This window comes from Geotrypetes seraphini, chromosome 19, assembly GCF_902459505.1.
Source record: "Geotrypetes seraphini chromosome 19, aGeoSer1.1, whole genome shotgun sequence".
NCBI lineage: Eukaryota > Metazoa > Chordata > Amphibia > Gymnophiona > Dermophiidae > Geotrypetes > Geotrypetes seraphini.
In genome coordinates, this window is record NC_047102.1 from 27,609,086 (window position 1) to 27,624,286 (window position 15,201).

The window sequence follows — 15,201 nt, forward strand, 5'->3', positions numbered from 1 at the left end:
GGAGCATTTTTGGGGATAGAGAACAGGCATGGTTATACTATTCATTTGGTGCTTAGGCATTGCTGATTAGTGTGGGATTAGCCCATGAGCAGTGGCGTAGTGGGGGTGAGCGGTGTCTGGGGTGCTGGCGCCCCTCCCCTGCCGCACATGTGCTCGTTCTCCATATCCTTTTAACTTCTGCATGAGCATCCGCCGGCTTTGGCGCTCTCTGATGTCACTTACTAGGCGCGGGTCCCAGAAGTGATGTCAGAGCGCAGAAGATGACGCGGTGGTAAATTGGTGGCTGCCCGTGCTGAAGTTAAAAAGGTACAGGGGAAAGGGGGGGGGGAGAGAGGAGGAGGGATGCCGCTGCCCCAAGGAAGATGGCAGCTGGGGCGGAGCGCCCCCTTACTACGCCACTGGTTACCACCTACAAAATAGATGGCAGTAAGGACTGGCACGTTAACGGCCAAGCGCTCCTGGAGAAACGATTGTGTGGCAAAACACAGAGATGCTTTTCCGATCTGCAACAGCAATGTTGCAGAAGAAATGGAACCCAGATGCATTGCTCCAAAACAAAATCTGGTGAGCCACTTTATTGAAATCTTTCTATTGTTGAACCACAAAAATTAAAACATAGCCCAGATACAAAGAGGCCAAGTCCTACAATCGCAGTATTTTCGTACTCGTTCCCCATCCCCACCTTCCACCTTCCACATCCCTAACCCCCACCCCACCCCAAACATTGCAGAAAAGATCACAGTCCACTAATGCACAGTTAAAAGTTCAGTAGCCTGCTGCGGGCCAAAGGTGTTAAAGTGGATCAAAATGGTTTCTAGGTGGCCTGGAACTATTGACCTTCCGAGGAATCAAAGTCTGAAATCCTGCAATGCCCAATTGTCACAAAGGGTAACATATAAGAGCGCCACAACTGCTCGGTGGGTTGGTCAGGAGCGATCCACTGCCATAGAATACTTCTAGTGAACATTTTAATAAAGAGATTTTGTTTTGAAATTAGTCTGTGGCCATTATTGGAAACCACAGAAGAGTGGAATGGTCCAAAGAAGACTGGTGAACTCAAATGATATGATAGAGACTTATAAGATCATAAAGGGCATAGAGAGAGTAGAGAGGGACAGATTCTTCAAACTTTCAAAAAATAAAAGAACAAGGGGGCATTCGGAAAAGTTGAAAGGGGACAGATTCAGAACGAATGCTAGGAAGTTCTTCTTTACCCAACGTGTGGTGGACACCTGGAATGCGCTTCCAGAGGACGTAATAGGGCAGAGTACGGTACTGGGGTTTAAGAAAGGATTGAACAGTTTTCTCCTGGAAAGGGGGATAGAGGGGTATAAATAGAGGATTACTGCACAGGTCCTGGACCTGTTGGGCCGCCGTGTGAGTGGACTGCTGGGCACGATGGACCTCGGGTCTGACCCAGCGGAGGCATTGCTTATGTTCTTATGTTAAATGTGTTCCTTAAAATTCCTTTATTTCTTCAAAAAAAACATTTCAATGACTCGACATGTACATGTTTTGGCCAGTTTGTGGAACCCATTTGAGTTTGCCAGTCTTCTTTGGACCATTCCACTCTTTTGTGGTTTGTGCTTTGCGTTTCTGGATTTGACTCTCCTGTGTTGGACCAACCATTATTGGAAAGACAGAAATATCTGCCTTTGGCCGGCATGCGCTAAAAGTGACCTCAGCGCATGGGAAAGACCCATGCTGGGGCTACCGCAGGCCGCTTTTTAGCGCTGCTTGGTAAAAGCGACCCTTAGTGAGATTCAGCATGGGCTCACGTTATCAGGTACATGCTATATGAAACAGGGGCCCTCTCGCATGTGCATGGACTGAATCTCGGAATCTCTCAAGCTAACCCACTCAAAGTGAAAGGATAGGTTACCGCTGGCATTTCCATTCTCTGCTCCCCACACAGACATCTAGTCCGGGATGCTTGCTGGCATTCTCCAGTGCATGGCTTGATTAGTATCCCCTCTGTAAAACAAGTCTGCCTAGTATTTTTCAGCACGGTGCATATTTTGTTGCGAGACCTTTGTTGTGAAATTGTCGGCCCAACTGAATTACAGTTAGGCATTAATCTCCCAAAATTCAGAAAGAAACTTAAAACATCACCCCTCCCCCCCCCCATACACACTCTTTTACTATGGGCTCCTTTTATCAAGGTGCGCTACCGGGGTTAGCGCCTCGGACATTTCATCACACGCTAACCCCTGCGGCAAGCCAAAAAACTAACGCCTCCTCAATGGAGGCTAGCGCGACTAGCGCGGCATGCGTTAACCGCCTATCGCACCTTGATAAAAGGAGCCCTAAGTTGTGGTAAAGGTTTCTACTGCAGCCCAAAGGGCGAAATGTTCCGACGCTGCTCCGACGCTCCTAGAATTCCTATGAGTGTCGGAGCATTTAGCGCTATAGGCCGCAGAAGAAACCTCTGTCGCGTCTTAGTAAAAAGAGGGCCTTTATTTTTCTGTTAACTTTGGAGAGTGTATTTTAATTAGGGCTTCCATTCTTAGGTGTTTAGAAACTGTAAATGTAGATGTTTATTTGAGAGTACAAAATATCAGTGTTGATTGGTGTTTCTGTGCCACACATACTGTGTAGTCCAAATGTATGTGTGCATTGTGTTGACTTTGTAAATAGCAGACTATGCCATAACTTGTATTGCTATTGCAATATGTTGACTGTTGTAATGTCTATTGCCTATGTTTGGCTAATTATTCCTCGATACCGCTTTGAAAATATGTCTTCAAAAAGGTGGCAAATAAATCCAAATAAGTAGATGAAAAAATAAAATTAATAAGGGGGGAAGTTATCAACGTGGGCTGCTGGGTTATTTTATTGCAAGTCGGGTTATTGGAGCATTCGGTAAAATGGGACCCTGGGCTAAAAAAACCTGACTTGCGGTACGATAACTTGACTTAACGATAGCTCATGATAGCTTTCTCTCTTTTTGATGTTTACTGCTTAAAATCTGAAAACAGAAACCCTAATTATCCCATTAGTTATGCTATCATTCTAAAGGTCTAATTTAGTTTATATGTCTGTTTATTAATTTTTTGTTATTCTGTGATCTGCTTAGAAATTGTGATAGGTGGAGTCTAAGTATTTTAAATACGAGGGTCATTTCATAAATAATGCACACTAATTTTTTTTTAATATACATGTTTTATTTTTTTATTTATTTATTTATTTTTAAGTATTTATTTACAATCCTTCAATATAGTCTTCCTGCTTTGCAATGACAGAGTTCCAACATCCGGGAAGCTTCATTATTCCATCCAAGACACCGTTTTTGTTCAGTTGCCGAATGGCTCGGAAGAAAGCTCTTCCAGAGATGCAAAACGATGTCCACGCATAGGTTGTTTCAACTTTCAAAAAAGGTCAAAGTCTGGTGGACTCATGTCTGGACTGTAGGGAGCAAGAGGTAACACCACCCAGCCGTATTCGCGAAGTTTTTCAATGACGAGTGGAAAGCTCCATCTTCCCTATGGCCAAAAAAATTTTGATGAGCTCAATCGAAAGTCAAACAAATGATGATTTCTGCTTATGATCATTACAGACAAAGTTCCATGTGGAAGAAGTGTCACAGAAGTGTATTATTGTGATTTTTTGCAAAAACAATGCACAGAAAAATGCACCAAACCCAACCTCAGTTGCTCTTGGCTGTTCCACTCATTCTTCACGACAACGCTCGTCCGCACCTAGAGAATGTCACTGAAAAACGACATGAGTCCACCAGACTTTGACCTTTTTCGAAAGTTGAAACAACCTATGTGTGGACATCGTTTTGCATGTCTGGAAGAGCTTTCTTCCGCCGGTACCTGAAGCATTCGGCAACTTAACAAAGCAGTGTCTCGGATGGAATAATGAAGCTTCCCGGATGTTGGGACTCGGTCATTGCAAAGCAGGGAGACTGTATTGAAGGACTGTAAATAAATATTTGGAAAAAAAAACAAACAAAAACAAACATGTAAATTAAAAAAAAAAAAATAGTGTGCATTATTTATGAAATGACCTTCGTAAATAAAAATAATCCACCCTGTCTCTCACTTCTTTGGAATGCCTCCTCCCCATCTCTACTGGTAAGGAGGGGTATGAGGATCTTCCTACTAGCGTTGCACCATATTGATGAATGTTTTACCACATAACATCAATTTCTAGTGTTCCACAGTGCTGGCAAGAGGGCTTTGATGCCTCTCCTGCTGACAAAGGTTGAGGCTCTTTTTGGAATGGTAAGAAAGCATTATTGAGAGATGCCGTGTTCTTCCCACTGACCACCCGGCTTCTACTACTACTACCACTCATTTCTATAGTGTTGCTAGATATATGCAGTGCTGTACATGTAAGAGACAATTCCCGCTCAACAGAGCTTACAATCTAATCAAAACAGACAAACAGGACAAATAAGGGATTAGGGAATTGCATATGTTGGGAATGATTAAAAGCAGCCTCAAAAAGTGGGCTTTTAGCCTAGATTTGAATAAGGCCAGAGACAACTAATTTAACAGAAAATGTTATAATGTGCAAAACTCTCCTTACCCCACCCTTATTCCTACCTAGCTCTTCTTTCATGCCATGCAGCTGGCAAAATTTTCTGTGGCAAACATAGTAAATGGGTGCGAGGGGGTCCCGGATCTATAGGAGAGGTCCACTCTTGACTGGGAAGGCCTGCGGTCTTGGTCTTTCCCAGTTTTAAATATTAGTGTACCAGGCCAGCAAACACTAACATTTAACATCTAGGTTCTCATAATATGGCTCAGAGGGCCTTGTGCTAATTTGCATATGGCTTTATGCATATCATTTTGGACATAATGTGTGTGCATGCTGTTTGTAATGTGGACAAACTGAGGGGCTATGATTGAATTTAGCATGAATGCCAATAATTTTACATGTATGCTAAACTCTAGTGCAGTGTCTCTCAAACCTTTTTAGCTCCTGCACACTAAACGGAGCAAAGGTTTTTCACGGCACATTATAATTGAAATTATAAAATTGCAAAAGCAACAAAAAAAATGAAATTTGAGTGTTATTTATTTAAAGTTCTTTAAGCTATGTTTGGGTACTTGTAACAACGGTGAAACTAAAGTAGATAGAATAGAATTGCTAATCTCACTGGAAAAGCGGAGACTTAGAGGAGACATGATAGAAACCTTCAAGATCCTGAAGGGCATAGAAAAAGTAGACAGGGACAGATTTTTCAAATTAAGGACCACCACAAGTACAAGGGGGCACTCGGAGAAATTGAAAGGGGACAGGTTTAGAACAAACGCTAGGAAGTTCTTTTTCACTCAGAGGGTGGTGGATACATGGAACGCGCTTCCAGAGGCTGTTGTAGACAAGAAAACATTAAATGGTTTCAAAGAAAGTTTGGATAGATTCCTAGAAGAAAAAGGGATTGAAGGGTATAGATAGGTATAGACCACTACTCGGGCGATGGGCCTGATGGGCCGCCGCCGGAGCGGACCGCTGGGCAGGATGGACCTATGGTCTGCCTCAGCGGAGGCAACTTCTTATGTTCTTAATCAACGCAATGGATGTGCTTGTTTTTGAGTGCAAATCAGCTCAACATGCGGCTCGATAGTTGATAAGAAAACACACATTTCATCATCCACTATCTGCAGTCGTTCTCTTTTTTTTTCGATTTAATTTCTGTCAGAGCTGAAAATCCAAGTTCGCAAAGATAAGAAAATCCAAATGGTAACAAAGCCTTGATTGCTTTGTTGCTCAAGTTAGTATAACTGCTGCATAAAAAATAAAAATAAAATTACTTGCTGTTACTTTTCAAGGACCAATCACATCAAAGAATGATACTTGTCTAGGCAGTTGTATCTTTACGCACACAGACACTCATAACATTGACAGACTCCTGTGTGCGTGACGTAAATGTCATCCATTCTAGTGTAATTTAGTAGAATTCTGGAATCTCTCATGACACACCACTGTGCTTCGGCACACATTTTGAGAGACACTGCTCTGGTGCAGTGTTTCTCAGTTGGGTCCAGTCAGGTTTTCAGGATATCCACAATGAATATGCATGAAAGACATTTGCATATAAAGGAGGCAGTGCATGCAAATCAAGTTTATGCAAATTCATAGTGGATATCCTGAAAACCTGACTGGCAAGGGGGTACTCCAGAAGCGAGTTAAGAAACACTGCTCTCGTGCATAGAAACACTCAGTGTACTGAAGTAGATATAGAACAGGGGTCTCAAAGTCCCTCCTTGAGAGCCGCAATCCAGTCGGGTTTTCAGGATTTCCCCAATGAATAAGCATGAGATCTATGTGCATGCACTGCTTCCAATGCATATTCATTGGGGAAATCCTGAAAACCCGACTGGATTGCGGCCCTCAAGGAGGGACTTTGAGATCCCTGACATAGAATGAATATAATACTTTTCTTTTTTTTTCTAAAGCAGTACTTTCAATTCTAATGCATTTGGCACTCAGTTCACAGACATTTATGCTAATCTCTTAACTAAAAACAATTAAGTCCTTCAATTTGTTAAAAAAAATTGTAGGTTAATGTCTATATATAGAACCCATTGTTTTTTTCCTGCAATTGTTAATTTTCTGCATTTGTTTGTCAGCTCCATAACTTGCTTCCGAAAGCAAATGCTAATAACTACTGATAGACAAGTTCACAAGCTGTACTGTGCTGATATTGCTGGTAATTCACTATTGTTTCTGGCTATAAAAAGTCAATGGGACAGATCAGAGGTCAGGCGTTTTGCAACAGAAAAAAATTGGATATGCCGAGACACATGGCATAGGACAGAGAAGCTAATACTAACCAATTAAATAGAGGTGGTTTGCGTGATGAAACATTATCAGAACTAACAATTCATGAGTCAAAACATTCCAAGGCATTTGAGCTCCAGGCCAAAGAACAGTCTTAAGCTACATAAATAAGGTAACATTAATATTGTCAGCTAAATATAAATGGTAGAAAATATTCTTTTTTTTTTTTTTTTTTTACTGTAGTGGGCCCTGCTTCAGATTCTAGTGGGTGCCATCGCCCTATTTCTCCACGTTGTAATTATGCATCTTAGTAATAAAGGCAGCCTCCTTTCAAGCACAAGGTCCGAGTCCAAGAAACTCCTGGCAGGGCTCCTTTTACTAAGCTGCGATAGCGTTTTTTAGCGTGCTAAACCCACGCTACGTGGCTAGAACTAACGCCAGCTCAGTGTTGGCGTTAGCGTCTAGTGCGCAGGGCAATTCTGCGCACGCTAAGCACGCGCTAAAACCGCCACCGCAGCTTAGTAAAAGGAGCCCCTAGCCTTCCAAAATATAAACGAGACTTGATTGTGAGTAAAATGAGAACGCGGGCATTTTCAGGAGCTTAGAGTTTAGCTTTATTAGGAATCCTTTTACTAAACAGTGACATAGAAACATAGAACATGACGGCAGAAAAGGGCCACGGCCCATCTAGTCTGCCCACACTAATGGCCCACCCCTTAACTACCTCCATGAAGAGATCCTACATGCCAATCCCATCTTTTCTTAAAATCTGGCACACTGCTTGCCTCAATTACCTGTTGTGGAAGATTATTCCAGCGATCAACCACCCTTTCGGTGAAGAAATATTTTCTGGTGTCGCCATGAAATTTCCCACCCCTGATTTTCAACGGATGCCCTCTTGTTGCCATGGGTCCTTTAAGGAAAAAGAGATCCTCTTCCACCTCGATACGGCCTGTGACATATTTGAACGTCTTGATTATGTCTCCCCTCTCTCTGCGTTCCTCAAGTGAGTACAGCTGCAACTTACCCAGTCGTTCCTCATACGGTAGATCCTTGAGTCCTGAGACCATCTTGGTGGCCATTCGCTGAACCGACTCAACTCTCCGCACATCTTTTTGATAATGCGGCCTCCAGACAGTATTCCAGATGGGGGTCTCACCATGGAACTGTACAACGGCATTATGACCTCGGGCTTACGGCTGACAAAACTTCTACGGATACAGCCCATGATTTGTCTGGCCCTGGATGAAGCTTTCTCCACTTGATTGGCAGTCTTCATGTCTTCGCTAATGATCACCCCCAAGTCACGTTCTGCTACAGTCCTTTGCGCCATCGTGCACTTAGGGGCAAATTCTGTAAACCAACCACTTAGGCATCCAAATAAATTGAATAAGCAGCCCAATTAATGTCTTTAACAAGCAATAATTGAGACGTCCAAAGGCTACACGTCTGCAATCTCGCCTAAAATGTAGGCACGAGTTAGGCGTGGGCTAGGCATACTGGAGGCATCCTGATATAGTGGTATGGGTTTTGATTTTTTGGGGGTAAAGAATACTCCAGTTTGATATTAAGGTAAAACGATATTTAATAATGCATTACTCAAGCACATGAAAAATATATTGCATGCTAAATCTCGTTCCCAAAAAGTTTTGTTTTTGGGGGGCAAAGAGTATTCCAGTTTAATGTTAAAAGATATTTAATAATGCTTACTCAAGCAAAGCACATCAACAAATGTATTGCATACATTAAATATTGTATTGCATTATTAAATATCTTTTAACCTTAATATCAAACTGGAGTATTCTTTACTGGAATAAACTGGAAATGCTCTTTACACCAATAAACAGAAGGTTTAGTATACAATATATATCTTTTTTTCATGTGCTTTGATTGAGGAAGACAGAGGCCAAAGGAGCTTTTTTTTTTGGGGGGGGGGAAACAGCAGAGGAACTGGACACGTGTTGAAGGTACATGTTTGATATTTATCATAGAGAAATGACTGCTTGTGAATCAAGAGGATATAAGCTTGGCTTTTAAATGTCTGAGTGCAGTGGTTAGAGTTACAGCCTTAGCTCCCTGCTGTTGTGGATTCAAATCCCTCACTGCTCCTTGTAACCCTGGGCAAATCTTAATCCCCATGATGCCCCAGGTGCACTAGATAAGTGTTTGAATCCATCGGGGAGAAGGGAAATATGATAAAGTAGCCAAATGTAAATACCACTTAAGATATAAGTGATATATAAATAATTAAGCCCCCCTTTTACTAAACCACCATAACGGTTATTAGCGCAGGGAGTCATTCTGAATACTCCGCGCTGCTCTCATAGCTCATAGAGCATACAGCTCCCTGCGCTAATAACCGTAATCGCAGTTTAGTAAAAAATAAAAATAAAAAAGGAGAGGCTAAAAGATAAATAAATAAAATCTAATAGTGGTGTTTCTTGGGGAGGAAGAGCCTGCCATTTTATTGCATACAATTTTAATGTAAAAAAAAACAGCATAAAATTGCTGTTCTAATGATGTCGTACGTTTTTGTTGTCAGGATGTCTTTGCAATGTCTGAAAGGTGATTCTATAAAGCATGCCTAACTATATAGACACGCTTAAATTTGGACACCGCTGAGTGCGATTCTCTATTGTGTGTCTATACGTAGGAGAATTGCGCTCAGCGTTGTGCTCCTGGACATCTAAATGACGCCAAACTTTTAGGCATCCTTTACAGAATTTGCCCTTCAGTGTGAAAAAAATGGCCCAATGCAAGATGAGGTAAGGCATTTTGCATTTGTTTTGCCATTTTCTTGAGCTAACCACAAGTATTTATTTATTTGGGGGTGGGGGGGTGGGAGAGGGTGTGTCGTGCACAGAATAGGTGTGGAAGCGCTATTCAGCCATAGAGCGCACACTATGGTACAGATTCTATAAATGGCGCCATTCCACACAGTTGTCAATCCTGCCCGGCAGCGCCTAGATTGGTTATCACTAGGTGTCCTAGAGATGGTCGCTGGAACATCAGGCCAGGTATTACTTTGTGCTTAACTCAGACGCCTAGTGATGCCTAAGTCAACCATACATATTCTCTGCCCCTAACCATGTCTACTTTTCAGGTAGGCGTTGGAGGATGCCTCAACTGAGGTGTTGCTAGGTGCCATTCTAGGTTCTGTGTGAAACTCTTAATTAGTGTTTTTTAAAAAAAATTATCAATTAACGTCAATGGCACAGTCAATTGTCACACCATCTAAGCTAATTACAACAATTTGGGATGCACACGGATTTTACTAACGCAGTGTCTTGCAAACTTCTGGATGCCACGGCTCACTAAACCCTGTGCCGCGGCTGGAGGGCATCCAGAAATGTGCGGACGTTGACGTAGCAATGTGTAATGTCGTCACGTCAACGTCCGTGCATGCGTGGAGGCCCTCCAGACAGGGCCCCGAGCTGCCAGTGGGGGAATGCTGCAACCAGAGAGGTACGAGGAGAAGCGCCGGCTGCCTACAGATCATGCCTCTCGCTGTGAGAGACATGTCCTGTAGGCAGTCAGCTGGGGCCGGCACCTCTCCTCCTTGAGGGCGTCTCGAGGCACCCTCGGAGTCTCGCTGCGACACACAGTTTGCGATACACTGTACTAAGCCATCGTTGAGGCATCGGCAATTAACATAAGAACATAACATAAGAAATGCCTCCACCGAATCAGACCTTTGGTCCATCCAGTCCGGTGACCCGCACACGCGGAGGCCAATCCAGGTGTTCCCTGTTTACGACCTAGGTGTTCCCTGATGAAGACCTTATTTTCCCGTATCCTTCAATGTGATTTGCAAGGAGGTGTGCATCCAACTTGCACTTGAATCCCATAATGAAGGTTTCCGTCACCACCTCCTCCAGGAGAGCATTCCAAGCGTCCACCACTCGCTGTGTGCCTAATGTAGGCATCCTTTATAGAATCTGACCCTAACTGAATAAAGCTGACTTAACGCAGGAGCCCTTAGCATCTCCTAATTAGGAGGTGGCGATTGCTCCTGTCTTAAAATATTTTTCATTGGCCACGCACTAATGCTAACATTAGTACATGGCCAGAAAAAGATGGAATTTATGGCTATACTAGAGATAAACTTAGAGCAAGGGAGCGTCCCACTATGCGTATTTAGTAGCACAGCTTAGCAAAAGGGTCCCTTGGTCCAGGGGTCTCAAAGTCCCTCCTTGAGGGCCGGAATCCAGTCGGGTTTTCAGGATTTCCCCAATGCATATGCATGAGATCTATGTGCATGTACTGCTTTCGATGCATATTCATTGGGGAAATCCTGAAAACCCGACTGGATTCCGGCCCTCAAGGAGGGATTTTGAATTCACAGTCCATTTTAAAAAAGATAGAAGAGAGAAATGTTTCCATGGCCCCCCTTTTTTTTCCCCTTAGCTGTCTTTCGGCATATAGGAGGCACCGCTGCAATAGAGAAAAAAAATATATTTGGGTTGGACAAGTAGCTTAGTGGCCGTTCAGTTCCCAGTTCAGCTGGAATTGGGAACGTTGCAATTGCAGTATTCATAGCCCCTGGGAGACTTACGCCCGGGCCCCGAGTCTGTAAATAGTACCTGAAACATAGTCGCTGAGGAACGCAGCGCTTAGCGCATGTCAGTCTTAAGTTGCCCCCTCCCTCTGTTCTATTCCCTTTCTCCCCGCTTTCCTTTCCATAGATTGCATTTCTCCCCCCTCTTCCCCTTTTGTCTCTGTAAATCGTCTTTCTGTGTATAGAATTTGTCCACTTGTACTGTTAAATTATTTTTAGATATTTTTATGTACACCCACCTAGATTTTTCTAGATAGGCGGTCCATCAAAACCTAATCAACTTGAAACTATAGAATCGCACCTAAAGGCACCTAAATTGGACTTAGGTGCCCGTAGGCGTCGAAACCTTCGGCACATCCTGTTTATTCTTGGAGTTTCTTGGCCTAAATACTGACACCTAAGTCCAATTTGATTATTCAATTTTCTCCCAGGAGAGCTCAGAACAGTTTACATGAATGTATTCAGGTACGCAAGCATTTTCCCAGTTTGTCCTGGCAGACTCACAATCTATCTAACGTACCTGGGACAGTGGAGGGATTAAGTACTTTCCCAAGGTCACAAGGAGCAGCGAGGGTTTGAACCCACAACCTCAGGGTGCTGAAGCTGTAGATTTAACCACTGCGTCACACTCTCCCTACATGCAAAACATGCCCACTGTCTGCCCTTAACCACACCCACTTTCTGGTAGGCACTTTGGACTAGGCACCTAGCTGAAAGTAGTAGACACCTACCGAGTTGGTGCCTAGCACCCAATTGATTATAATTTAAGCCAATTTTAAGGTGCAGATTGCTTGTTATCGGCACCAGTTAAGCTTTATAAATAAGTTAGGCACCTAGGCCAACTAGGTGCACCGATCTAGGCAGCTAACTAGGCATCTTTTATAGAATCTGGGCCCTAGTGGTCAGATTCGGGACCCACAGTTACAGAGTTGTTGGATAAAGATTATTCCCATCTAAAGCAGTGCTTCTCAAACTAGTCCTTGGAATACTATCAATCAGTCAAGTAGTCAGGATATCAACGATGAATATGTATGAGAGAGATTAGCATATCGAGGAGGCAGTGCATGCAGATCTATCTCATTCATATTCATTGTGGATATTCTGAAAATTCAACAGACTGAGTGTGGCTCATGGACTGGGTTGAGGAGCAATGATCTACGGGACTGTCTCTACAATGACTAGGCCAGTGATTTTCAACCCATTCCTCAGGGACCACCCAGCTAGTTAGGTTTTCCGGATATCTATAATCAATATGCATGAGAGAGATTTGCATACCAAGAAGGCAGTGCGTGCAAAGCTATCTCTAGCATATTGATTGAGGGTATCCTAAAGACTTGACTGGCCAGGTAGTCCTTGAGGACTGGGTTGTAAACCAGTGAAGTAGACAATTAAGGGCATAATAAAAAAAAAAACTAAAACGTCCAAAAATAGGCCAAAGTTGGCACTTGGACATCCAAGTGCTGGTAATCGAAAACGTTTTCCTGGACTTCTAGCGAAACTATTCACCCGTTGTGTGTCCAGAGTTTAAGTGTATATGTTAAGGCATGTTAAGAGGTGCGTTATGGGTGTGTTTTAGGTGGGCTAGATTTGGACATCTTGTGGGAATAATAAAAACTTTTGCAAAATGTCCTGTACAGAACTTAAACTTATTGGGCTACGTTTAAGTTCTGTGCAAACCTCTTTGGAAGCACCTAAGTGCCAAAAAGGTACCAAAACTGACCAGATGACCCCTAGAGGAATTAAGTAATGACAACCCCCCCCCTCACACACTTACACACACACACACACTACCCCAGTGGTAACTGCCCCTCCCATCTCCCAAAACTGAATGAAAGACTACATTCCTGTCTCTCCAACAGCAGCACCTAGTATGGGAAATCCTAGTAGAACATCACACAGGTGTCTTAAGTAGCCAGGTGGGTGGGCTAGTGAGCCACAGAAAGGAGAAGCCTGACGCATAAGGCACTCTAATCACAACATCTATAGGGTTACGTATGAGCCCACTAAACCCTACTTTACTGTCATATAGGTGCCACCTACAACCATGAGAGCTATTATGGTGTTAGACAGCTGTGTATTGTAGGTTTTAGAAGAGTTTTTTGGAGGGCTCACCATAAATTATAAGGGGTATATAGTGAGATGTATGTGAAGTTCAGAGCAGTGCTCTCTAAGGTGCCCCACTGCTCTGTTGGCATGTCTATATGGCCAATCCATTAGAATGGTATCTCCTCCCACATAATTTGGACGTTTCTAACTTGGATGGTTTTGTGGTTGAAAATGGCGAATAAAGTTAGATGCCCTGGCAATCTAGAGTAGACATTTTGGAGGCCAAGATGTCCATGTAAGTGATTTTTGGAAAAAAAAAAAAAGTTATTTGAATGTCCCATTTAAAAATGGATGTTTCTGTGCTTCCGACTTTGGACGTTTAGCGAGAAACATCAAAGTTGGACTTAAGACGTCCTTTTCAAAAATGTCCCTCCATGAATAATTCTCCAGGTCCTTACAAATGAAAGTTCTTGCTAGCAGATCCCTGATCCTACCTGAGCTAGAAGCCTGGGAGGAAAATGAAATGTGAAAAAAACACTCATAAAATATATTTAAGGAGCATTTCTACTCGTAGATTCCATATAACATTTCATTTTGTTTTCTGTTCCATTCCAGAGAATTTGTTGAACTCTAATTAGTAGCCGCTTTAGCCAATTAGGGGTCCTTGATGTTTTGTTCTGCTGTTAGTCATCATAAAAACACAGAACCTGATGTTAGATAAACATGTCAAGGCACCCCTTTGCTTACGTGTTTTCCCTTCCATTTACGATACTGCAGCCTCTGCTTAATCTCTAACTTTACTCTCGTTCCCCCACAGGTAAAGATCTTGTTCCTGGTCCAACTTTTCTTTAATTCTATCGTAGGTTTTGCCTAGGAGATCATTCATTGTCTACCTTTTTGTGAAGAAACATTTCCAAATATTTCTCCTGAGTATGCCCCACTACCCCTACTTTCAATTTCTCCCCCTTCCCCTCTGATCATGTCCTCTTGGTTAAGAACTTCATTTCAACTGAAAAAAAAAGTATTTCCTCTTGTACATTATTTATATCACTGAGGTATTTGAAAGTCTCTGTCTATCTCACCCCCTCCTTTCCTCTAGAGAAGGCATAATACAATAATAATCATATCGGAGACAAGCGACACCATCCAGACTTGCCTACACTATGAACAGAGCATAAACAACCGAAGGGAAAAAGATTTTTTTTTAAAGAGATAAGGAAATCTTAACAATGAGAGCAGTTCTATTCTTCTTAATCAAAATGTAATCTTAACATATCCACATGAAGAAAGTAGCAGTTATAGTGTTAGAAGCAAAAAAAAAAAAAAAAAAAGAGAGAGAGAGAAAAACATCAGATAAATAGGAAATCTGATATTTTAAGGATTACTTTGTTTCCACTGAATAGCTTTTTCCCCCTGAAAAAGCCTTTTGGGAATGTTAGCAGGCATGATATATAAATCTCATAGGACACCTTCAGTTCACTTTTGATATCAGTTCAGGGTTGTTGGTTTGGTTTGGTTTTTTTTTTTTTGTCTCGAGACAAGATGTGAAGATCTTCAATTTGGATTATTTATTGTTTGCTTTGCATAAAGGCACACATACCTAATTTAGAGGACTGTTTCCTAAAATAATTAGTAATTTTAAGTAAATCCTGGGGTGGCCTAGTGAAGGAGTAGCCTAATGCAGCAGCCAAGGAACTGGATTTGATTCTCACTATAACCCCTTGTGACTCTGGGCAAGTCACGTAACCTTCCACTGCCCCAGGCACAAATTAGTACCTGTATTTAAAATGTAAACCACTTTGATTGTAACCATCCCCTTTCCCTTTAAATATATAGACTTTCCATTATCTTGATACAAGCAG

At 42.4% G+C, this 15,201-nt stretch overlaps 1 protein-coding gene across 15 annotated transcripts in view; it reads left to right on the forward strand.

The window, feature by feature from the left end:
- Nucleotides 1-15,201, forward strand: part of SOX6 (SRY-box transcription factor 6) — a 945,693-nt gene that overhangs the window by 372,129 nt on the left and 558,363 nt on the right. The gene's annotated exons all lie outside the window — the stretch shown is intronic.